The sequence below is a fragment of the Monodelphis domestica genome, chromosome 4 (genome assembly GCF_027887165.1).
Source record: "Monodelphis domestica isolate mMonDom1 chromosome 4, mMonDom1.pri, whole genome shotgun sequence".
Lineage (NCBI taxonomy): Eukaryota > Metazoa > Chordata > Mammalia > Didelphimorphia > Didelphidae > Monodelphis > Monodelphis domestica.
This window is the reverse complement of record NC_077230.1, coordinates 165379040-165403339: the sequence shown is the minus strand read 5'-3', so window position 1 is coordinate 165403339 and position 24300 is coordinate 165379040. Positions and strand designations below refer to the sequence as shown.

The 24300-nt window shown below is 34.7% G+C and overlaps 1 long non-coding RNA gene across 2 annotated transcripts in view; it reads left to right on the top strand.

Annotated features, from left to right (window-relative positions):
- The window catches only part of LOC103095500 (uncharacterized), a 39138-nt gene extending 23772 nt beyond the window's left edge, over window positions 1-15366 (top strand). For both annotated transcript variants that reach the window (XR_008911215.1, XR_467538.2), the window contains exons 3-4: window positions 11747-11871; window positions 15258-15366. This is a non-coding gene — a long non-coding RNA (uncharacterized LOC103095500). The remainder of the gene's footprint in view (window positions 1-11746; window positions 11872-15257) is intronic.
- The last annotated feature ends 8934 nt before the right edge of the window (window positions 15367-24300 follow it).

Here is a 24300-nt window from a genome sequence, read left to right as displayed (position 1 = left end):
ACACTCAACTCTTATGTGCTTTGAAATTGACCCAAAGAGGGAAGAACAAACAAATCCCTTGGGACAGAGAATAGATTTGTGCCTTATTGGGGAGTAGAAGGGTAACAAATGGACTGGTGGGGAGGGAAGCAGTACAAGGGAGGGAGGGGTGGGGGGTTAATTTTAGAAAGACTACAGGGGAAATAAGTGGGGAAATAAGAAGGGAGGGGGTAGAAATGGAAGGAAAATAAGGGTGGGAACTAGGGGGACTGATTATAAACAAACATTGGTGTAGAAAGAAATAGTGAAAGAAGAAAAGGCAAGAATAGGAGTAGAAATCAAAATTATGGGTAATACACAGCTAATAATCATAACTCTGAATGTGAATGCAATGAACTCACTCATAAAAGGCAAGGGAATAACAGAATGGATTAGAATCCAAAACCCTACCATATGCTGTCTACAAGAAACACACATGAGGAAGGTAGACATGTATAGGGTGAAAGTAAGAGGGTGGAGCCAAATCTATTGGGCATCAGCTGATAAAAAGAAGGCAGGAGTCTCAATCATGATATCCAAGAAAGCCAAAGTAAAAATAAATCTAGTTAAAAGAGATAGGGAAGGTAATTACATCCTGATAAAAGGCAGTACAGACAATGAGGAAATATCAGTACTCAACATGTATTTACCAAATGGCATAGCATCCAGATTTCTAAAGGAGAAATTAGGGGAGCTCAAGAATGAAATAGATAGTAAAACTATACTAGTGGGAGACCTGAACCTTCCTCTATCAGAACTAGATTAATCAAACCAAAAATAAATAAGAAAGAAGTAAGAGAACTGAATGAAATCTAAGAAAAATTAGTTAGTAGACATGGAGAAAAATAAATAGGGACAAAAAGGAATACACCTTCTTTTCTGCATTCACAAAAATTGACCATGTATTAAGGCATAAAAACATTGCAAACAAGTACAAAAGAGCAGAAATAATAAATGCAACAAAAATAATAATTAGTAAGGGAACATGAACAGGTAAATCAAAAATTAAATGGAAATTAAACAGTATGATTCTCCAAAACCAGATAGTTAAAGAACAAATCAAAGAAACAATTAATAACTTCATTGAAGAAAATCACAATGATGAGACATCCTTTCAAAACCCATGGGATTCAGCCAAAGCAGTACTCAGGGGGAAATTTTCCTTGAGTTTATGTATTAACAAATTAAGAAGGGCAGAGGTTAATGAATTAGGCATGCAAATTAAAAAATTAGAATGCAAACAAATTAAAAATCCTCAGATGAAGATGAAATTAGAGATCCTAAAAATCAAAGGAGAAATTAATAAAATTGGAAGTCAAAGAACTATTGATTTAATAAATAAGACCAGAAGCTGGTACTTTGAAAAAACAAATAAAATAGACAAAGTATTAGTCAATCTAATTAAGAAAAGGCAATAAGAAAACCAAGTTGACAGTATCCAAGATGAAAAGGGAGACCTCTCCTCTAATGAAGAGGAAATTAAGGTAATCATTAAAAACTACTATGCCCAAGTATTTGGCAACCAATATGGCAATCTAGGTGATATGGATGAATACTTAAAAAATATATAAATTGTCTAGACTAAAAGAGGAAGAAATAAATTACCTAAACAACTCCATATCAGAAAAAGAAATTGAACAAGCCATGAAAGAACTCCCTAAGAAAAAATCCCCAGGTCCAGATGGATTCACAAATGAATTCTATCAAACATTTAAAGAACAACTAATCCTAATATTAAACAAACTATTTGACAGAATGAGCAAAGAAGGAATTCTACCAAATTCCTTTTATGACACAAACATGGTACTGATCCCAAAGCCAGGCAGGTCAAAAACAGAGAAAGAAAACTATAGACCAATTTCCCAAATGAATATAGATGCAAAAATCTTAAATAGGATACTAGCAAATAGACTCCAGGAAGTCATCACAAGGGTTATCCCCTATGACCAGGTAGGATTCATACCAGGAATGCAAGGATGATTCAATATTAGGAAAACCATCCACATAATTGACCATATTTACAAGTAAACTCACAAAAAACACATGATTATCTCAATAGATGCAGAAAAAGTCTTTGGTAAAATACAACACCCATTTGTAATGAAAACACTAGAAAGTATAGGAATAAAAGGACCTTTCCTAAAAAATAATGAACAGTATATATATAAAACCATCAGCAAACATCATATGCAATGGGGATAAACTAGAAGCCTTCCCAATAAGATCAGGAGTAAAACAAGGATGCCCATTATTGTGCTAGAAACACTAGAAGTAGCAATTAGAGAAGAAAAAGAAATTGAAGATATTAAAATTGGCAATGAGGAGACCAAACTATCACTCTTTGCGGATTATATGATGGTTTCCTTAAAGAATCCTAGAGAATCAACCAAAAAGCTAGTAGAAATAATCAGCAACTTTAGCAAAGTTGCAGGATACAAAATAAACCTGCATAAGTCATCAGCATTTCTATATATCTCTAACTCATTTCAGCAGAAAGAATTAGAAAGAGAATTCCATTTAAAATCACCCTAGACAATATAAAATACTTGGGAATCTATCTGCTGAGACAAACACAGAAACTATATGAACACAACTACAAAACACTCTCCACACAGTTAAAACTAGATCTAAACAATTGGAAATACATTGATTGCTCATGGGTTGAATGAGCTAACATAATAAAAATGACCATCCTACCCTTTATTTATTTAGTGCCATACCATTGAACTACCAAAAAACTTCTTTACTGAATTAAAACATAACTAAGTTCATTTGGAAGAACAAAAGACCAAGGATATACAGGGAAATCATGAAAAAAAAAATGCAAAGGAAAGAGGACTTGCAGTCCCAGATCTCAGAGTATATTATAAAGCAGTGGTCATCAAAACAATTAGGTACTGGCTAAGAGACAAAAAGGAGGATCAGTGGAATAGACTTGGGTTAAATGACCTCAGCAAGACAGTCTATGACTCACCAAAAGACCTCAGCTTTTGAGACAAAAATCCATTATTTGATAAAAACTGCTGGGAAAATTGGAAGACAATGTGGGAGAGATTAGGTTCGGATCAACACCTTACACCCTACACCAAGATAAATTCAGAATGGGTGAATGACTTGAACATAAAGAAGGAAACTATAAGTAAATTAGGTGAGCACAGAATAGTATACATGTCAGACCTTTGGGAAGGAAAAGATTTAGAAACCAAGCATGACTTAGAGTCACAAAATGTAAAATAAATAATTTTGACTACATCAAATTAAAAAAGTTTTGTACAAACAAAACCAATGTAACTAAAATTAGAAGGGAAGCAACAAATTGGAAAACAATCTTCATAAAAACCTCTGACAAAAGTTTAATTACTGAAATTTACAAAGAGCTAAATCAATTGTTCAAAAAATCAAGCCATTCTCCAATTGATAAATGGGCAAGGGACATGAATAGGCAGTTTTCAGATAAAGAAATCAAAACTATTAATAAGCACATGAAAAAGTGTTCTAAATCTCTTATAATCAGAGAGATGCAAATGAAAACAACTCTGAGGTATCACCTCATACCTAGCAGATTGGCTAACATGACAACAAAGGAAAGTAATGAATGCTAGAGGGGATTTGGCAAAGTGGGGACATTAATTCATTGCTGGTGGAGTGGTGAATTGATCCAACCATTCTGGAGGGCAATATGCCCAAAGGGTGATAAAAGACTGCCTGCCCTTTGATCCAGCCTTAGCACTACTGGGTTTTTACCCCAAAGAGATAATAAGGAAAAAGAGTTGTAGAAGAATATTCATAGCTGCACTCTTTGTGATGGCCAAAAATTGGAATTGCTTTATAATATACTCTGAGATCTGGGAATACAAGACCTCCTTCCTTTACATTTATTTCATGATTTCCCTAGATATCCTTGATCTTTTGTTCTTCCAAATGAACTTTGTTATGATTTTTTCTAATTCAGTAAAAAAGTTTTTTGGTAGTTCAATGGTATAGCACTAAATAAGTAAATTAATTTGGGTAGGATTGTCATTTTTATTATGTTAGCTCATCCCACCCATGAGGAGCTGTTTTTTCAATTGTTAAATCTAGTTTTAGTTGTGTGGAGAGTGTTTTGTAGTTGTGTTATATAGTTCCTGTGTTTGTCTCGGCAGATAGATTCCTAAGTATTTTATATTGTCTAGGGTGATTTTAAATGGAATTCTCTTTCTAATTCTTCCTGCTGAGCTGTGTTGGAGACATAGAAATGCTGATGACTTATGTAGTTTATTTTGAACCCTGCAACTTTGCTAAAGTTGTTAATTATTTTGACTAGCTTTTTGGTTGAGTCTCTAGGATTCTTTAAGTAGAACATCATATCATCCACAAAGAGTGATAGTTTGGTCTCCTCATTGCCTATTTTAATACCTTCAATTTATTTTTCTTCTCTAATTGCTACTGCTAGTGTTTCTAGTACAATGTTAAATAATAGAGATGATAATGGGCATCCTTGTTTCACTCCTGATTTCATTGGGAAGGCTTCTAGTTTGTCCCCACTGCAGATGATGTTTGCTGATGATTTTATATATATACTGTTTATTATTTTTAGAAAAGGCCTTTCTTTTCCTATGCTTTCTAGTGTTTTCAATAGGAATGAGTGTTGTATTTTGTCAAAGGCTTTTTCTGCATCTATTGAGATAATGTAATAGATGATATTTGAGGGTGTATATTTGATGGATATTAGATAACTAATAGATCAGGTAGTTATCTTCTTTTTACCTAAACTCCTCCCTTTTGTATCCATCTTCAGAAGCCTTTTCAGCCTCCTCTCCCCTTTTCTTCAATCTCCTTCAAATCACTCAGTGTGAGCTGTGAGGTTTCAATGAAATAGTTCTTAATCTTCTTTGTCAAACAAGGGGCTTATTTGGGGAGGGGGAGGTAAGAGTGGTAGGATGTCCTTATTCTCTACAGTGAGTGTTAGGTTGGAGGATACTGAGAAAAATGGCAATTCAATCACTAGAATGAAACAGCACCAGTCAGAGAGAGATAGAAGAACTATTGTCCTTCTTTTTCTTCTTTAAATCAGCCAAGCCACCTCCAACTTGATTATCCCAAGTCCCAGAGATAAAACCCAGATTCTTCCTTCACATCAGCCATAAAACCCAAAAACCTTCCAACCAATAACTGTTGACTTGGCTCCAAACGGCTTTTCCTGGTCACATTCTAAAAGGAATCTTCATTTGAATGACACATGACCCATTTCCAGCTTCTGTCCTTTGCAATCATTTTCTTATAATTTCTCTCTTATCCACAATAATCATGTGATTTTTGTCAGTTTCCTTGTTAATATGGTAAATTATGTGGATGGTTTTTCTAATACTGAACTATCCTTATATTCCTGGTATGAATCCTACCTGGACATAGTGAATAATCCTCGTGAATTCTTGCTGTAGTCTTTTTTCTAGTATCCTATTTAAGATTTTTGTATCTATATTTATTAAAGAGATTGGTCTATAGTTTTCTTTCTATTTTTGACCTGCCTGGCTTTGGAATCAGAACCATATTTGTGTCATAAAAGGAATTTGGTAGAATTCCTTCTTTGCTCATTCTGTCAGATACTTTGTATAATATTGGGATTAGTTGTTCTTTGAATGCTTGATAGAATTCATTTGTGAATCCATCTGGACCTGGGGATTTTTTCATATGGAGTTCTTTGATGGCTTATTGAATTTCTTTTTCTGACACCGGGTTCTTTAGGTAATCTATTTCTTTCTCTGTTAGTCTAAGCAATTCATATTTTTGTAAATATTCATCCATATCATCTAGATTGCCATATTTGTTGCCATATAATTGGGCATAATAGTTTTTAATGATTGCCTTAATTTCCTCTTCATTAGAGGTAAGGTTTCCCTTTTCATCTTGGATACTATCAATTTGGTTTTCTACTTTCCTTTTTTAAATTAGATTGACCAGTACTTTGTCTATTTTATTTGTTCTTTGACTTTCAATTTTATTAATTTCTCCTTTGATATTTTAGGATCTCTAATTTCATCTTCATCTGAGGATTTTTAATTTGTTCACTTTCTAGTTTTTAATTTGCATGCTCAATTCATTGACCTCTGCCCTCCCTAATTTTTAATATATGAAATAAAGGATATAAATTAACCCCTGAGTACTTCTTTGGCTGAATCCCATAGGTTTTGAAAGGATGTCTCATCATTGTCATTTTCTTCAATGAAGTTATTTGTTTCTATGAATTGTTCTTTAACTAACAGGTTTTGGAGAATTGTATTGTATAATTTCCAATTAATTTTTGATTTGCCTCTCCATGTACCCTTGCTAATTATTATTTTCATTGTATTGTGATCTGAGAAGGCTGCATTTATTATTTCTGCTCTTTTGCACTTGTTTGCAATGTTTTTATGCCTTAATACATAGTCAATTTTTGTGAATGTACCACATGTTGCTAAAAAGAAGGTGTATTCCTTTTTGTCCCTATTTATTTTTCTCCACATATCTACTAACTCTAATTTTTCTAAGAATTCATTCACTTCTCTTACATCTTTCTTATTTATTTTTTGGTTTGATTTATCTAGTTCTGATAGAGGAAGGTTCAGGTCTCCCACTAGTATAGTTTTTCTATCTATTTCATTCTTGAGCTCCCCTAGTTTCTCCTTTAGAAATCTGGATGCTATGCCATTTGGTAAATACATGTTGAGTACTGATATTTCCTCATTGCCTATACTGCCTTTTATCAGGATGTAATGACCTTCCCTATCTCTTTTAACTAGATTTATTTTTCCTTTGGATTTGTTAGATATCATGATTGCAACTCTTGCCTTCTTTTTATCAGCTGATGACCAATAGATTTGGCTCCATCCTCTTACTTTTAACCTATGCGTGTCTACCTTCCTCATGTGTGTTTCTTGTAGACAGCATATGATAGGGTTTTGGATTCTAATCCACTCTGTTATTCAATTGTGTTTTATGGGTGAGTTCATTCTATTCACATTCAGAGTTATGATTACCAGCTGTGTATTTCCCAGCATTTTGATTTCTACTCCTAGTCCTGCTTTTTCTTCTTTCACTATTACCTTCTACACCAATGTTTTGATTTTAATCAGTCCCCCTAATTCCCACCCTTATTTTACTTCCCTTTCTAACCTTCTCTTCTTATTCCTCCCTTATTTTCTTTACAATCTTTTTAAACTAGCCCCAACTCCCTCCCTCCCTTGTACCTCTTCCCTCCCAACCAGTCTGTTAGTTCCCCTTCTACTTGCCTATAGGGCACAAAGCAATTCTCTGCCCCAGTAGATTGGATTGTTCTTCCTCTTTGAGTCAATTTCAATGCATGTAAGAGTTGAGTATTTCCTATCTCCAACCTCTTTACCCTTCCATTGTATTGATGTTCTCCCCCCTCCCACCATGAGCTTCTTTGTGGCATATATATTTACCCCCTTTTGTTTCTTTACCCATTTCTTTTAGTATTAACTTCTTTTTTTAGCTCTAGTTTTGTGTGTATATAAATATATATACATATATAAACACACATATATATGTATTTGTGTATACATATATCTATATGCATATTTATGTCTTATCATTTCATCCTATATGGTTTGTCACTGTTCCCTCTAAGTGTAATTCTTCTAGATGCCCAGGTGATAATAACAATTTTTAAGAGTTACCAATGACCTCTTTTCTTATAGGGATACATATCATTTTGTTGGTTCTCTTTAAAAAAGGATGGGGTTGTTTTGTTTTGTTTTGTTTCGTTCTTTTTTCCCTCTTTTTTAATTACGTTTTGATGATTCTCTTGAATTCTGTGCTTGGGTATCAAATTTTCTGTTCAGGTCTAGTCTTTTCTTTACAAATTCTTACACTTCTTCTATTTTGTTAAATGACCATACTTCCCCCAAAAGAATATAGTCAGATTTTCTGGTTATCTGATTTTTAGTTGTAGACCTAGTTCCCTTGCTTTCCAGAATATCATATTCCATGCCTTTCGGTCCTTCATTGTAAATACAGCCCGATCCTGTGTTATCCTCACTGTGGTTCCAGGGTATCTGAATGTCTTCTTAGCAGATTGTAATATGTTTTCCTTGGTCTGTTAGTTCTTGAATTTGGCTATAATATTCCTATGTGTTGTCAGTTGGGAATTAAGTACAGCAGATGATCTGTGGATTCTTTCAATCTCCACTTTTCCCTCTTGTTCTAGAATACCAGCACAGTTTTTTTGGATAACTTCCTGTAGTATGATGTCCAGGCTTTTTCTTTTGTCATGTTCTTCTGGTAGACCAATGATTCTTAAGTTGTCTCTCCTGGAATGTTTTTCTAAATCTTCTGTCTTGTGAATGAGGTACTGCATATTTTCCTAAATTTTTTCATTCTTTTGATTATGTTTTATAGTGTCCTCCTGCCTTGTGAAGTCACTTGCTTCTAGTTGTTGTAGTCTGGATTTTAAAGACTGCATTTCTTCCCTGCCTTTTTGGTCATCATTCTCCTTCTGGTCTGATTTCCTTTGGAAGTCATCTTTCATCTTCTCTGCCTCATCTTTCATTTTTTGCCTCATCTTTCATTTTCTTTGACTCATCTTTTGCCTCTTTTGCCTCATTTTTAAGCTAATTTTGGCTTCTAAGATTATTTTCTGTTTCCAGATGACTTATCTTTCTTTTTAAGTTCTTTTCCCAGTTGTCTTCAGCCTCTTTAATTGTGTTTTTTCCCCTTTAAACGTTATTTTATTCGGTCATTTTCAAGCATTATTCATTGGAAAAAAAGATCATTTTCTTTTCCTCCCTGCCTCCCGCCACCCCTCCCATAGCTAACATTCAATTCCACTGGGTATCACATGTGTCCTTGATCCAAACCCATTTCCATGTTGTTGGTATTTACATTAAGGTATTCATTTAGAGTCTCTCCTCAATCATATCCCCTCAACCTCTATAGTCAAGCAGTTCCTTTTCCTCGGTGTTTTTACTCCCACAGTTTGTCCTCTGCTTGTGGATAGTGTTTTTTCTCATAGATCCCTACAGATTGTTCAGGGATATTGCATTGACACTAATGGAGAAGTCCATTACTTTCTATTGTACCACAGTGTATCAGTCTCTGTGTACAATGTTCTCCTGGCTCTGCTCCTTTCACTCTGTATCACTTCCTGGAGGTTGTTCCAGTCTCCATGGAATTCCTCCACTTTATTATTCCTTTTAGCACAATTTGTTTACCACAATTTGTTCAACCATTCCCCAATTGAAGGGCATCCCCTCATTTTACATTTTTTGTTGCCACCACAATAGCTCAGCTATGAATATTCTTGTACAAGTTGTTTTCGTTATTATCTCTTTGGCATTATAATTGTGTTTTGAATTCTATTTTGATTTCTTCCAGAGCCTGTATTGAATTCGCTGGGGTTTCTGTTTTTTTGCTTGGAGTTCCATCATTGTTCTCAGTTCTGTTTGATCTTTTTGCCTGTATAGAAGCTGTCGATTTTAATTTCTTTTTTCTTTTTCTGTTGTTTGCTCATATTTACCCTTCTTTACTCCCTGCAGTTGCCTGAGCTCTTTCTCCTCTCATTATTTTGTGGTTTGGGGCTTTTCTTTCTGCTTTCACCCTTGGAGTTTTGTCAATAAATCTCTCAGTGCCCTGTGTGGGGTAGGGGTGTTGGAGCTTGAGCTTCCCTTTCCTCTGGAGATTTGATGGGTGTGTTGGAGCTTGAGCTTCCCTGTTGTAGCTTTGTTGGGATTAAGTCCAGCAGTCTGTGGGGAAGGGGTTTTGTAGCTTGAGCTTCCCTGCCCTCTGAAAGCTTTGATAGGATTATATCCAGCTGGGTTGCTGGATGTGCCCTGAGGCCAAAATCTAGGGAAGGAGGGGGGGGAAATATGGAGTGTCTCCACTGCTGCAACTGCTACCTGCTCTGTCCTCTGTGTTTCTTCTCTAACTGCTTCCCTGCTGCCTGTATGGGAAGCTCTCAGCCTGGCTCAGCTTTGCCCACAAGCCAAACCAGCACCTTTTCCTGCCTAGAGGTTCCAGCTACCACTGGAGACTTAGTGCTCTAGGTGGGGGAGGGGTTCTGGGACCTTCCTTCTTCCTTCCACTTAAACCTGAGTATTCTCGACTTCTAGCTTTGGTGGGGTGTACCTTTTAAGTTGAGTCCAGCAAGAGGGTTCCTTGGCTCTGTCTTGTTGTTAGTTTTGATTTTCAGTCCCCTAGGAGCATTTAGTTTGTAATCAGTAAGGGTTTTCATGGGTCTGAATGTTTGCTGTCTCTACACCACCATCTTGACTCTGCCTAATGTGTAACCCTCTAAATGAAAATCCTAATGCAAACACCAACAACAATGGAAATAGGTTCTGATCAAAGACACATGTAATAACCAATGAAATTACAAGTTAACTGCAGGAAGGGTGGGGGTAGGGGAGGGAGGGAAATAATATGATTCTGGTGACCAAGAAATAATGTTCTAAATTGACTAAATAAATTTAAAAAATTTTTAAATAAAATCTCTTTAAGATATAGATCTAGTAGTGATTTTGCTGGATCAAAAATATATGCATAATGGACATCTCTACTAGCAGCAATGCAATGAAACAGGACAACTCTGAGGGACTTATGAGAAAGAAAGCTATCCACATCCAGAGAAGGAACTATGGGAGTAGAAATGCAGAAGAAAAACATATGATTGATCACATGGTTTGTTGGGGATATGATTTTTGATGTAAACTAAACAATCATTCAATTGTAAACATTAATAATATGGAAATAGGACTTGATCAAAGATACATGAAAAAACCAATGGAATTACTTGTAGGCTATGGAAGAGGGAGGGAGGAGGGAAGGGAAAGAACATGAATCATGTAACCATGGGAAAATATTCTTAATAAATTAAGTAAATAAAATTTAAATTTTATATATATATATATGTATACATATAGACATATATGCATAGATTTAGATCCCTTTGGGCAGAGTTCCAAATTGCTCTCTAGAATGGTTAGATCATATCATAATTCCACCAACAGTGCATTAGTGTCAAAATGTTCCCATATATCCACCAACATTTGTCATTTTCTTTTTCTGTCATATTAGCTAATCTGACAGGTATGAGGTGGTAAATCAGAGTGGTTTTGATTTGCATTTCTATAATTAAGGGTGACTATGAGCAATTTTTAAATATGCCTTTAAATGTCTTTGATTTCTTCATCTGAATACTGCCTATACATTTCCTTTCACCACTTATTAATTAGTGAATGATTTATATTTTTTATAAATTTTACTTAGCTCTATATATAGTTGAGAAATTAGACCTTTATCAGATATACTTGCTTGTAAAAAAAATTTTCCCCAGTTTTCTTGCTTTCCTTCTAATCCAGGTACATTGGTTTTGTTTTTCAAAACATTTTAAATTTAATATTGTGAAAATTTCCTATAATGCTCTCTATTTCTTGTTTGGTCATCAATTCTTCCCTTACCCATAGATCTGACAATTAAACTGCCAGACTTCTCTAATTTGCTTATGATATCACCCTTTATTTCTAAATCTTATACCCATGTCATCCTATCTTGGTAAACAGTGTAAGATGTTGGTCTATCCTCAGTCTCTGCCATACCATTTTCCAATTTTCCCAACAGTTTTTTGTCAAATATTTAATTGTTCCCAAAGCTTGGATCTTTTCTTTTTTCAAACACTAAATTTCTATAGTCATGTATTACTAGGTATTGTGTATCTAATCTATCCCATTGACCCACCCCTCTATTTCTTCATCAGTACCAGATTGTTTTGATGATGGCTGCTTTGGAATACAGTTTGAGATGTGTTACTATTCTGCCAACTTTCTTCATACAAAGCAAACTTCCTAGGGACTCAATGAAACATGCTCTTCACAGCCAAAGGTTTTTGCTGTTTTTTATCTATTTTTCAACATATATTTGATATAAAAATATGTAAATAAAATCATATTTCAATCCTTATTCATTTATATATGTAAATTAAAATTTTATATATGTAAATATGTAATGTGTTTTTGACAAGTCAAGTAAATAAGCATTTATTAAGTACCTATGTACCAGGAACTATACTAAGTGTTGGATAATGTTGCCTTAAAAATTAGATGCTTCCCTTGCACACTTAATTGTTGCCCCATAGCTGAAATTTTTTTCTTAAAAACATTTGGTTCTAAGTCACTTTTTCCATTGTTTTTGGTTTACTTTCCTAACATTCTATATATTCTAATTGGTTTATCAATTGCCATTGCATTGGCCCAGTAGGGTCATGAAATCTTGATTGGTTTCCAGATCTTCCATCTTGTTTTCAAAACATTGGAAAAAGCAACTAAGATTAGTCATTTTAGCAGCAGTAATCTGGTTATATGAGATTGTCTCAAAAGGGAAAGCATTGTACCATTCAGTTAATAAATAATCCAATTAGTAAATTTTTTCAATGTATGCAGCATTTCAATTTTCATTAGAAATATTTACATTCTTTATTTTACTAGGAAAAATCTTTTAAAGTATTGTACAGTTGTCAGGTTATAAAATTTTTGTTGTGGCAATGGGTTCAAGTCAAGAACACATATGATACCAGTGGAATCACGCGTCGGCCACGGGGGGTGGGAGGGAGGAAAAGAAAATGATCTTTGTCTTTAATGAAAAATGCATGGAAATGATCAAATAAAATACTATAAAATTAAAAAAATAATAATAAAATTTTTGTTGTTGTTCAGAGCAGTAACAGGTGCCCAGGGCTGTAAATAAAATAAAATAAATTAGAAGGCACAAAGGTGCTTAGAATACAAAAGAAGACTGTTTTTTCAATATATGTATAGCTGTAGGAATAAAAGAGAGGGGATAGAGATAGAGACAGAGACAGATAAAGGGAATGAGAGAGAGATAGAACTGGATCTGTGATTTCCTTGGTATTGAAACTCTCAGATGTGGAGACTCCTGGTGATGAAGGCCAGAACTTTCTCTTCAATTTATACTCTTAGAGAATTCCATAGGAGAATGAGAGGTCCAGTGACTTGCCCAGGGTCATATAGTAAGCATGTGCAAAGCAAGACTTACAATAGAATACAATGAACATTTATTTTCATTAAAAAAAAAAACAACCCTTACTTTCCATTTTAGAATCAATATTCTAAAGAAAAAGAGCAGTAAGGGCTAAGTATTTCCAGTTAAGTGACTTGCCCCAGATCACACAGCTAGGAAATGTATGAGCCTGGACTTAAACCCAGGTCATCTCATCTCTAGGTCTGGCTCTCAATTCACTGAGCTATCCAGCTGCCCTCACAATAAACATTTACTAAGAGCCAGGCACTATGTTGTGGATAGAAATAAAAACAGATTGCTTCTGCTCTCAAGGAGCTCAAAATCTAATTGGGAAAGAGAATACACATAAGGAAAAAAGCTGGAAATGAAGGGACTGTAGGTACCTGGCAAAGGGAGGGTGTGAGATTGAAACAGATCACAGGGCATGATGAAGATGAAACTGAAATGACAGAACAGTTGGTTGGAATGAAGAGTTGGCTGAAATCCTGGACTCTCCTTAAAGGAAGGCTTTGAGAGGAGATTTTTGTTCTGTGTTCCAATCTTCAAATCAAAGTGATAGAGACAACTGAGGGTATTGATGAGCTGAGGTATAAGTATCAAAGCTAAAGCAATATCTGTGTTGATGAGTTTCCTGGTGATGAGCTTATTCTGGATGTGGAGATGGGAGCAGAGGGATTGGTGATGGTAAAGGTAAAACCAAATGGTACAGCTGATGTCAACACCATGTCTACAATGTTACTTACTGTATATTCCCTCTCTGTATATATATGGATATATGTTATGTGTAACATATATTATACAGGAATATGTAAACCTCTTCACAATTTTATTAAATTCAAAATCCCCATTCCTCCTTGATTTTGTTATATTCTTAATTACCAATAAGTAGTTTCTCCATGTAGAAGGAAATTTCATTAATTTTCAAAATCTGTACAGATTTTAAATTAATCTGAGACTTTAAATTTCTAAAACCAATCAAACTATATTTCAGAGGAACATTAATTTCTTTAATTTTAAAGGCATTTCTAGTCTCACTTAGTCTTTATCTGTCAGTTTTTTCCCCACAAAAATTGTTTTGAAAAATTTCTCAGTCACTTATTTATAGCCTAGTACATAGAAGGAAGCAATAGACTAAAAATAAGTGACTGAGAAATTTTGCAAATATTGACTCTTTCTTTGAGAAACACAGGTTTTAATGACTATCCTTTAATGTCATAGGCAACAAAATGTTAACAAGTATTGCTGCAGTGTCTTAAAAGTACAACAGACATGGATATCATTGAGGGGACTAAATTTTCATAGGTAAAAATGTTAGGGTGCTTTTTCCTTTTGCAGTTTCATTCTAAATTCAGAGGGTTTAAGTTTTCTTTTTAATTACCTTGCTAAGCTTCTCAATTCTCCCATTCCATAGTCTAACATAAGAACTACTACAGTAGTAACACAAGATCAAATTGATTTAACATTTAGATTCCATACTTTCTAATTTCATAATTATAGCATAAGCATTTTAAAAATCATATTATTAGAAATATAACATGTTCACTTTTACATTCTTTCAGGAAAAATCTCTTCCACATTTTTGCATTTTCAAATGTATTTAAAATATCCCACTGTATACATATTTAGGATATGAGATACAGTACAACTTTTCCGAGCTAATAAAATATGCTACGATTGCATTAGGGAAAATTCAGTTGAAGGAAAATATACAAATCATGTCTTCAGAAAACTGAGTGGGAGGGAAACAGGTTAAGTAGCATTTAGTAATTACTTGATACAAAATGAATATTAATCATGTTTTATGATTTTAAGAAATCTTTTAACAAAATTAAAAATAGTCCACAATTTTACACTGGAAAAAAATACTTTCCATAAGCAGAGGAAAAACAATAAAGAAATAAGTATTGTGTTTATCACCTAGGACATAAGTGTAGAAATTCTTATAAACTATGTTTGCTTCTATGATAGTTTAAGGGTCAGAAAAGAACTATTCAAAAAAAGACTAAATACAAATCTTTAGCCTTTTTTATCTTATTCAATATGTCAATCCATCATAAAATCATAATGAAATTCAACAAGTGGAAATTCATTAAATATAACACATTTTGTAAACTGCAATAGATAATATTATAATATACAACTCTACTTATTTTGTTTGCAATATTTTTACCTCATGGAACCAATATTATCATATACAATAATTCTTGTTCCATTTTTGTTTATTTTTCAAGGCAATAACAACTAGAAGTATTGGGGAAAAGAAGACTCCCTCCTCTTTGAATTCTGTTTTGCAGTATTCATAACAACTAACCAAATTTAGAATAAAAAGAGAAAGTTCAATAGCTGCTTAAAGTGAGCTTTAAAACCTAAATATTGGAGGTGGCCTAGCAGTCCCAGAACTCAAATTATACTATAAAGCAGTGATCATCAAAACAATATGGTACTGGCTAAGAGACAGAAAGGAGGATCAGTGGAATAGACTTGGGATAAGTGACCTCAGCAAGACGGTCTATGATAAGTCCAAAGATCCCAGCTTTTGGGACCAAAATCCACTATTTGGTGAAAAACTGCTGGGAAAATTGGAAGACAGTTTGGGAGAGATTAGGTTTGGATCAACATCTCACACCCTATACCAAAATAAACTCAGAATGGGTGAATGACTTGAATTATTAAGAAGGAAACTATAAGCAAATTAGGTGAACACAGAATAGTATACATGTCAGATCTTTGGGAAAGGAAAGACTTTAAAACCAAGCAAGAGCTAGGAAAAAAATCACAAAATGTAAAATCAATAATTTTGATCACATCAAATTAAAAAGTTGTTGTTCAAACAAAACCAATGCAACCAAAATTAGAAGGGAAACAACAAATTGGGAAACAATCTTTATAACAAAAAGCTCTGACAAAGGTCTAATTACTCAAATTTATAAAGAGCTAAATCAATTGTACAAAAAAATCAAGCCATTCTCCAATTGATAAATGGGCAAGGGACATGAACAGGCAATTTTCAGTTAAAGAAATCAAAACTATTAATAAGCCCATGAAAAAAGTGTTCTAATCTCTTATAATCAGAGAGATGCAAATCAAAACAACTCTGATGTATTACATCACACCTTGCAGATTGGCTAACATGATAGCAACAGAAAGCAATGAACTCTGGAAGGGATGTGGCAAAGTTGGGGCATTAATGCGTTGCTGGTAGAGTTGTGAATTGATCCAACCATTCTGGAGAGCAATTTGGTACTATGCCCAAAAGGTGCTAAAAGACTGTCTGCCCTTTGATCCAACCATAGCACTGCTGGGTTTGTACCCTCAAATAGATAATAAGGGAAAAGACTTGTACAAGAATATTCATAGCTGCACTCTTTGTGGTGGCCAAAAATTGGAAAACGAGGGGATGCCCATCAATTGGGGAATGGCTGAACAAACTGTGGTATATGTTGGTGATGGAATACTATTGTGCTAAAAGGAATAATAAAGTAGAGGAATTCCATGGAGATTGGAACAACCTCCAGGAAGTGATGCAGAGCGAAAGGAGCAGAACCAGGAAAACATTGTACACAGAGACTGATATATTGTGGTACAATCGAAGGTGATGGACTTCTCCATTAGTGGCAATGCAATGTCCCTGAACAATCTGCAGGGATCTAAAAAATACTATCCACAAGCAGAGGATAAACTGTGGGAGTAAAAACAACAATGAAAAGCAATTGCTTGACTACAGGGGTTGAGGGGATATGACTGAGGAGAGACTCTAAATGAACTCTAATGCAAATACCAACAACAGGGAAATGGGTTCGAGTCAAGAATACATGTGATAACCAGTGGAATCGTGCGGCGGCTATGGGAGAAGGAAAGGTGGTGGGAGGGGGGGGGCGGGGAGGAAAAATTGGAAAATGAGGTGATGCACTTCAATTGGGGAATGGCTGAACAAATTGTGGTATCTGATTGTGATGGAATACTATTGTGCTCAAAGGAATAATAAACTGGAGGAATTCCATGTGAACTGGAACAACCTCCAGGAATTGATGCAGAGTGAAAGGAGCAGAACCAGGAGAACATTGTACACAGAGAATGATACACTGTGGCATAATTGATTGTAATGAACTTCTCCATTAGTGGCAATGCAGTGATGCTGAACAACCAAGAGGGATCAATGAGAAAGAACTCTATCCACATTTAGAGGAAAAACTGTGGGAGCAGAAACACCAAAGAAAAACAACTGCTTGATTACATGGGTCAAGAGGGATATGTTTGGGGAATATAGACTCTAAATGAACATCCTAATGCAAACATCAACAACCTGGAAATAGTTTCTGATCAAGGAAACATGTAATATCCAATGGAATTACACTTCAGCTTACGAGAAGGGTGGGGAAGGGGAGGGAGGGAAAGAATATGATTCTGTATCAAGGAATGCTCATCTAAATTGACTAAATAATTTTTTTAATGGAAAAAAAATCCTAGATATTTGGGAAGCCAAAAATAAATCCATTTTCTGAAAAACTTTCACTTCTAAAATTGACTATAGCTAAATTAACTGATATTTGTAAGGTGGTATTGATAAAACAAGCACAGGTAAGGAAACTTTTAAAAAATGCTTTTAATGGGGCAACTGAATAGCTCAGTGGATTGAGAGTCCAGCCTAGAGATGGGTGGTCCTGACTTCAAATCTGGCCTCAGTCATTTTCTAGCTATGTGACCTTGGGCAAATCACTTAATCCCCATTGCCTAGCCCTTACCAGTCTTCTGACTTGGAACCAATACATAGTATTTATTCTAAGCAAGAAGGTAAGAGGTTTGTTTGTTTTTTTTCTAAATATGCTCTTATTTAGTTTTACATGCATTTATAAATGTTCTATCTCATTGTTAACCTTTCTCCCATTGAACAACAATAAAACCCTCATCATATATATGTCTTGTAAACATATATATATTCTTCATGGTTAATCATTGTATGGATCAGAGTTTTAAAGTCTTTTAATGTTCTTTACCTTAGTGCTGTTGCCATTGAACTGATTGTTTTCCTCACTTCACTCTCAATCAGTTCTACAGAGGTCTTCTCAGTTAAAGAAACATTTATTAACTAGGTTGACCAAGGCAAGATGAAAAATATTTCTTCTCTGATTCTGCAATAAAATTTATCCCCTATACATACATACATACATATATAGTGTGTGTATGTATATACTAGAGCACTTTTTCAACTTCAAAAACATTCACACATTCAGAAAACAAAACATTTTCACACACACATCCAACAAAACAACTCAGGATTCAAATCTAGGTGTGCCTTTTTTTTTATCAAGTTCATTATGTCAGTTAGACCTTTAGAAAATAATAAATATATTCAGATACTGGTATTATCTTAACTGCACTTTCTTAAACAGACCTATCCCTTTCACAAATACACATGGCAAAGACATCTAAGGGCCTAGTAGCGCAAAGCCAAATTGTTGGTGATAAAAGAAAGGGGTTCAACACCCCCTAAAGGTAAAAAGACTCTACTGAATTGGATTCAAGATGGTTGAATGAGAAGAAACCATATGCTCCACATTCATCTAGAAAATATACCTGACCAAATTCTGATTTGGGAAGCCAAGAAAAAGATACAGGTAATAATTTTTCTAGTCTTAGCACCCAGGAACTGAAAGGGGTAACAGGGAAAGAAGCATCAAGGCAGAAAGAGATCCCAGGAGGGAATCCTGAGTTACCACTGGTACAGGATTCTGGAAGCTCTGTTGCCCACTTCTCAGTTCTGAATTATGGATCCAGTGTAGAATGGAGCTGTCAGAAGCATGGGTCCTAGCTGTACAATGAGCAAAGAGAATGCTCTAGAAATGTAGTTGTATGGCTCTCATCTGAGAAAAAGAGCAGTTACTCAGTTCTACACTGTAGACTACCATATAATCCTACAATATAATAACCAGGCCAAGAGTTCCAAGTCAAAGGGCATCTGGCAGGTTAGTTGCTTGGAACCTGCACAACCTCTTAGTTGGCTAACATGACTGAGTCTAGCAGCAATCTCTTAAAATTCCCAGGCTAGGAGAAATCCAACTTGGGTAAGGAACTAGTAGGGCTCAGATGATAAGGTTGTGAAGAGATTTTACCCTGAATCATATCATTTGGAGAATATTGAAAGTTTGTAGGATCCCAGCCTGAACTGTGAAAGCAACAGCAGGACATTAAAAGAAAGACACTCAGGCCAGACATCCCCTCCAAGATTGTGCAGGTTCCAGTGTTTACATGAAATCAAAAGTAAAGAAGCAGAATGGAAGGATGAACAAACCAAAAAAGAATACCACCATTAAGAGCTATTATGGAGATAGGAAAGCTCTAGACCCAAACATAGAAGAGAATACCTAGAAAATATCTATAATCAGAGACTCAAAGAAAAACAATGCTTCAGAGCAAATCTAATAAGAATTCCTAGAAGATGTGAATCTTAAAAATTCTCAGACCCTACTTCATAATATTTGGTTAAGACCATTCCCCATTTAAACAATAAAGGTACTTGACCAGGAATGTGAGACTTCTACTACACCCCTACTTAAGCATACTTTAGGGAAAGATAAAGTTGTAAAATCCTTGCTGAACAATGAAAATTACTTAAACCCATACTTATAGTAAGGCAAAAGTTCTTAAGTTGTGCCTATTTTTAGATCTAATACAAAAGGGTGCTAAGTACCTATAAGGGTCAGGCAACTTGTAGACTTACAAGGGACAAAGAGGTGAGAACTTACTCAAAGATTTTAGTCTACTCAGGTGTGAATTACTCAAAAGTTTAGCCTACTCAGGTGTGAATTAAGATTGGTCTGTCCTTTGGAAAACGTCTACTGTGATTGGTAGATGTGAAAACTTAGGGGAGATGGCATAGGAGAAAATGCCCTTTAAAAGGAGATCAAAAAGAGGTCTCTGGAGATTCAGCTGGGAAAAGCTGCATTGGAGGAGGCAGCTGGCCAAGGCTGCCTTGAAGGGCTTGATGGCTGAACTCAATTGAACTAGCTGAACCTGAACTGGTGTCTCTCTGAACACTAGAATCTTGCTTGGACAAATCTTGTGGTGAGTTAAAAAAAAGACTGACTGATCTCTCTCTTAGGGTTTTCAGCCTAGACTGACTCATGCTGGCCTAGGGTGGTCTAGCCCTTCTCTCATTATTTCCTTTCTCTCTCTCTCTCTCTCCCTTTCATTAATTCCTCATTTGTATTAATTAAAATCTCTATAAAACCCATCTGACTTGGGTATATTTAATATTTGGGAATTTTTCCCTGGCGACCACCTTATATTTGCTTTAAAACAAGACACTGTCTTGAAACCATATTTTCTCTGGTCACAATTTAAGCCAACCACTCTTATCTGCCACAGTTTATGGCTTCCATGATTTTATTTGTTACAAAAGGTAAATTAAGAGTTTAGAATGTTTTTATAAATGAAATAAAAAAGTAGAGGGGATGAGGAAATGTAAAAGAAGTGAGAACTAGGGAAGAAAAATATGAAAAGAGAATTAATGTTGGTTAAAAAAAGATATAAAACCGTACTAAAGAAAAGAATTTCTTGAAAAATAAAATTGGCCAAATGGAAGATAACTCCACTTGACATTAAACATGACTAGAGTCCTATAAAATGGAGCTTTAGTTCATAGAATACCTCTGTTCTTGATGCAAATATCAGAACTGAGTAGAAATTTTATATACAAATATAGGAGTCAAGAGAAGCTTTAGAAGTTAAACATGAGTGAGGAAATAATAAATGACTAAACAAAGTTACATTGTTCATATTTTCATATGGGGAGGTGATACATGTAGCCCTTCAGAATTTAACCATGGCCAGAGATGGAGTCTAACTAGACAGAGGGTAGATCCTCCAGATCATACCCTTTTATTTAGGTCTCCCTTAGGATTCTGTCTTATGCTCTCTTCTCTTTTCCATCTATAAAACTTCATTAGGCAATCTTATCGGTTCTCATGAATTTAATTACCATATCTGTGCTAATGACTTTCAAATCAACCTTTCCTGTCTGTCTGCTGATCTCTAGTTTCACATCTCCAACTGGCTTCCACATATCTTGAATCAGATATCCCCTAGACAAAATAAATTCAATATGTCCAAAACATAATTTATTGTGATTCCTTCTAAACTCTTCCCCTCCCATCTTCCCTATTACATAAAGGTCAACACCTTTCTCCTAGTTCCCTAGGATTACAACCTAGGAGACATCCTGGATTCCTCACTATCTCTCACCTGTCATATCCAAACTGTTGCCAAGACCTGTTGATTTAATCTGATGGTGGATGATAAAGTGTCTCCCTCCTTAATTCATCCTCCATTCACTGACTAATATGATTTTCGTAAAACAGGAGTCCAATCATGTCATCCTTCCTATTCAATAATTTCAGAAACCACAATCCAAAGCATGTTATTTAAAAGAAATACACTTGAAACAGAAACATATACCCAGAATCAAAGTAAGAGACTAGAGGAGGATCTATTATGCTTTAAATGACGTTTTTGAAAAGACAAAGGCGGCAATCATGATCTCAGATAAAGCAAAACAAAAATAGAGATAATTAAAGGAGAAAAACAAGGAGATTATATTTTGCTAAAAAGTGCCATGGATAATGAATTAATGCCAATACTAAATACATATGCACGAAATCACATAGCATTCAAATTCTGAAAAGAAAAGTTAAGTAAGTTACTTACATAGTAAGTAACTTAGGAAGGAAGGAAGAAATAGACAGTATATGATAGTAGGGGAATCACAATTTACTTTAGTCAGAACTAAACAAATCTAATCATACAATAAACAAGAAAGAGGCTAAGGAGCTGATTAGAATTTTAGGAAAGTTAGACATGCTAGATCTCTGGAAAATATTGGGTAAGTATAGAAAAAGTCCTACATATTTCTCAGTTATGCATAAAGTATTCACAAAGAAAATACCATAGATTTTTGGCCAAAAAAAAAATCTCACGTACAAATGCAAAAAAGCAGAAGTAATAAATGTATTTTTTTTTTTGCTGGCCATAATTCAATGAATACTTTAAGGGCTTTTCAAGCAATGAATGAAAATCAATTGGAAACTAACTTTATTCTAAAGAAAGGGTAGATCAAAGAATAAATCATAAAAACATTCAATAATTCCATTAAAGAAAATAACCATGAGCCAATATATCAAAATCTGTGGGTCACAGTCAAAGTAGTACCCAGGGGGAAATTTGATTCTCTAAATAACTTTTATCAACAAAAGAAAGAGTAGGTCAATGAATTAGAAATGCAACTAAAACACACAAACAAACCCAACAAATTAAATTTTTTCCATTAAACCCAAAATTAGAAATCCTGAAAATCAAAGAAGAGATTAGGAAATTGAAAAAATTTTTAAACCATTGAACTAATAAAAGTAAGAGCAGGTTTTAAAACAACAACAAAATAGATAGACCCTTAGATAATTTGATTAAGAAGAGGAAAGAAACCAAATTGCTGGTATCAAAAGTGAAGGTGGTAAATTCATGACTAATTAAGAAGAAATAAAAGCAATTATAGGGTGAAACTATTTCACCCAATTATATGGGAATAACTCTGACAATCTAAATAAGTGGATGAATATTAACAAAAAGCATTAATTTCACAGACTGGCAGAAAAAAGAAATAGGATATTTAAATAATTCTACGTTACAAACAAATTGAATAATCCATAAATTAACCACCAAAGGGGAAAAAAGCTCAAAAATCTAATGGATTACTATATGAATTCTACCCAATATTTAAAGAATAATTTCAATGCTATAAAAATAGCTAAAGGAAACTTATGAAGTTTATTCTATAACATAAATATCATCTTGATAGTTAAATCAGGGAAAGTCAAAATAGAAAAAGAAAACTATAGACCAATTTTCCTAATGAATATTGATGCAAAAATTTAAATAAAAAGCTAATATAGAGATGATAATAATATACCATAAAGATCACATTTTGTAACCAGAGTAGATTTATATCAGGAATAAAAGGCAAATTCAATATTAGAAAACTTTAAACATGATAGACCATATTAATTACAAAAATTTGAAAACTAGATTATTTCAATAGATGCAGGAAATGCTTTTGACAAGATAATTTATTAGAAAACATAGGAATAAAAGTAGATTTCCTATAAAATAATGAGTACTATCTAACTAAAACCAAATCTGACATGAAGACAATTAGAAGCTTTTTTGATAATATTAAGTGAAGCAAAAGACAATCATTAGTAATAATTAATTGAAAAAATAATCATAGGAAATGGGATAATAAAACCATTATTTTTCAGATGATACAATGACTTACTTAAAGAACTCTACAAAATCAACTAAAAATTCATCAAAATAGCAACTTCAACAAAGTTGCAAGATATAAAATGCACACAAATAATAGACATATCTATATGTTGCCAATATATAGAAGGAAGGGATATTCTTAAAAAGAAAGACATTCCATTAAAAAAAAACACTATCAATATAAAATACTCAGGCAACTACCTAATAAGACATATAAGAACTATATGAACACTAAATAAAGATAAATCTAAATAACAGAATAATTAATGATTCATGAATAGGCTAAGCCAACATGATAAAAATGACAATGGTAACAAAATTAATTTACTTATTCAGTGCCATACCAATTAAAATATATTATTTTATGAGGCAGAGTCAAGATGGCAACATAGAAGCAGCAAAAGTTCAGACCTATGAAAACCCTTCCTTACCAATCACAAACTGAATGCTCCTAGGGGACTGAAAATCAAACAAAACAACAAGACAGAGCCAAGGAATCCTCCTACTGGCCTCAATTCAAAAGGTATGCCCCCCCCCACCCGGAATCCAAGAACACTTGGGTTTAAGGGGAAGGCAGAAGGAAGATCCCAGGACCCGTCCCCCCACCTAGAGTGCTAAGCTCCAGTGGCAGCAGGAACCTCTAGAAAGGCAAAGGTGCTGGTTTGGAGGGTGTACCTTGCGGGCAGGGCTGTTCCAGGGTCAGAGCTTTGAACACAGGAGGTGGGGAAGGAGCTGGAGAGGGAGCACATAGAGGGAAACCTGGTCAGAGCTCTGGAGACCCTCCATATTGCTCCAACCTTCCAGGAGGTTTTGGCTGCAGAGCACATACAGCCCAACCCAGCTGAACTTAATCCCATCAAAAGTCTTCAGAGGTCAGGGAAACCCAAGCTCCAACACCCCTCCCCCACAGACAGCACTGAGAGATCTGACAAAGCTCCAAGAAGGGAGACTGACAGAAAG